The 2,431-nt window shown below is 51.0% G+C and overlaps 1 protein-coding gene across 1 annotated transcript in view; it reads right to left on the reverse strand.

Moving 5' to 3' along the window:
- Positions 1 to 2,078, reverse strand: part of AKR1A1 (aldo-keto reductase family 1 member A1) — a 12,834-nt gene extending 10,756 nt beyond the window's left edge. The window contains exon 1 of the mRNA XM_008068837.1: positions 1,790 to 2,078. The gene's annotated coding sequence lies outside the window, so the exon portion shown is untranslated. The remainder of the gene's footprint in view (positions 1 to 1,789) is intronic.
- Between the last annotated feature and the right edge of the window lie 353 nt (positions 2,079 to 2,431).

Consider the following 2,431-nt stretch of genomic DNA (forward strand, 5'->3'; position numbering starts at 1 on the left):
TTTTTTTTTTTTTTTTTTTTTTTTTTTGAGTTGGAGTCTCACTCTGCTTGTCTCAGGCGATCCTTCTGCCTCAGCTTTCCAAGTAGCTAAAGCTACAGGCATGTGCCACCACACCCGGCTAATTTTTTTTATAATTTATTGTAGAGATGAGGTTTCACCAAGTTGCCCAGGATGGTCTTGAACTCGTGGGCTCAGGCAATCCTCTCACCTCAGTCTCCCATAGTGCTGGGTTTATAGGCATGAACCACAACGCCCAGCCCATCACACAGCTATTAAATGACAGATTTGAGATTTGAAATAACCTTTGCCATTTGAACTGAGAAGTACTTTATACTAATGTGTTTTCCTTGGTGTTGATGGGCAAAATGCAGGGTTGTCCCATTGTTTTTCCCCACACCTCCACTCCTCTGGCCACTTTCCCCATTACCCCTCTCCCTTCCCTCCACTGACTCCCGGATATAAGTGGTGTCCTGATGGATCACATGTCCTACGTCTCACACCATTCTCATAAAAACACTCATATTCTAGATTATGGGATCAGAATTTAGTATCCCTCAAGCACATCTAAGCCCATCTAAGACTTGCCATCTAAAAACACATGCTATGTATCCTATCTCATTACTGCTAACATCTTCTGCAAGTTCTGATAAACTCCATCCTTTTTTTTTTCTGCTGAGTCTGACTGACTTCTTAAAAGTCTGAAGTGCGACCAGGCGTGGTGGCTCAAGCCTGTAATCCCAGCACTTTGGAAGGCTGAAGTGAGGGGGCTGCATGAGCCCACAGGTTTGAGAACAGCCTGGGCAACTTGTCGAGCCCTCATCTCTACAGTAAATCAAAAAATTAGCCAGGCATGGTGGTACACATCTGAAGTTCCAGCTACTTGGAATGCCAGGCTGAGACAGAAGGATCACCAGAGCCTAGCAGGTCAAAGCAGTGGTAGCCATGAGCATGTCACTGCACTCAGCCTGGGTGACAGAGTGAAACTCCAACTCAAAAAAAAAAGTCTGAAGTGCAATCAGGTAGTGACCTTGCTACTGAATGATCTGCTGAGTCTTGCTGTAACCCAGCTCCCTCTTCCTCCAACTCCAGGGCTGCTTCTCTCAGTTCTAGCCACAAGGATTGTTAGATGCAAGGCACAACCTTAGCCCTCCAAGAGTTTTCAGAACAATAGCCCACTTGAAGGTGTGATGTTTTCTAAAACTGATCTGCTTGAAAACATACCACCTAGCCAGACTCGGTGGCTCAGCCTGTAATCCCATGCCTTTGGGAGGCTGAGGTGAGTGGATTGCCTGAGCCCGCGGGTTCGAAACCCGCCTGGGCAGCGAGACCTCATCTCTACAATAAATAAAAAAAATTAGCTGGGCGTGGTAGCGTGCGCCTCTAGTTCCAGCTACTTGGAAGGCTGGGGCGGAAGGATCGCCGGAGCCCAGCAGGTCGAGGCTGCGGTGGCCGGGAGCAGCCACTGCACTCCAGTATGGGCGACAGTGAGACTCCAACTCAAAAAAATTAAAAAATGTACAGAGCACCTAATATGTGCCGGGCGCCTTCAAAACTTTATTTCAATGCTTGCTACATCTCTGATGCAGGAACTCATTTTTACCTCTCAGGAGGTTCAAAGAAACTGAGAAGTTATCCAAGATCATATACAGAGAACAAAAGGCGCTCAAATTCGAAGCCAAGTCCGGTCCCCTTCAGTGCCCGCGCTCTTCGCTCAATTCCAGGGGCTGATACTTCAGTTGTAAAGGATCGAGGCCGGGAGAAAGACGGGCTAGAAGCAGGAGAAACTCACCTCGCACGAACACTGAGCGTGAACAGATGTGTGGCCTTGAGATCCAGTGGGCCTCAGGTTAAGTCTGGCGATGATGAGGAAGCTCCACCCGGAGGGAGGGGCAAAGGCCGGGCATCAAGGATCACGCGCAGGGTGGACCCTGTCCTCCGACCCCTGGAAAGAGCTGAAGGGGATGGAAGCCAGAGCTGGGAGGTGGTACCGTCCCTTCCCCTGGGTGCTGGAGGGTGGATTGGCCGGAGCTCAGAAGTTCACCACACCGCGAGGGTCTGGACAACTCCTGAACAGGGAGAAACTGAGCAGCCGGCCACGTGGGCGGGGCCGGGGGTGGGGCCAGGCTCCACCTCTTGCTGGCCCACATTGCACCGCGCGCCGGGCGACGCCACTCTGCTTCTTCCGGGGGAAGCTAGGTTGTGAGTGCCACGTTGCAGATTCTTCTGGCGTCGGCCTTCCCTTCTGATTTGCTGTCCCAGTTCTTGCTCTCTAGATCCAGCTTGGCTAGATTCCCAAGTTCAGTTAAGTTGGCCCCATTATTTCGTTCAGGCAAACCGAGGCCAAGAGAGCAGCCACAACACAGAGTAACCACAAAAGAGACCGGGAGTCTGCAGGCTCCAGACGCGGAAAGTTCCTGGCAGTCTGCCTGGC

This window comes from Carlito syrichta, unplaced genomic scaffold (assembly GCF_000164805.1).
Source record: "Carlito syrichta isolate Samal-C Ts95f unplaced genomic scaffold, Tarsius_syrichta-2.0.1 Scaffold311587, whole genome shotgun sequence".
In the NCBI taxonomy this organism is placed as follows: domain Eukaryota; kingdom Metazoa; phylum Chordata; class Mammalia; order Primates; family Tarsiidae; genus Carlito; species Carlito syrichta.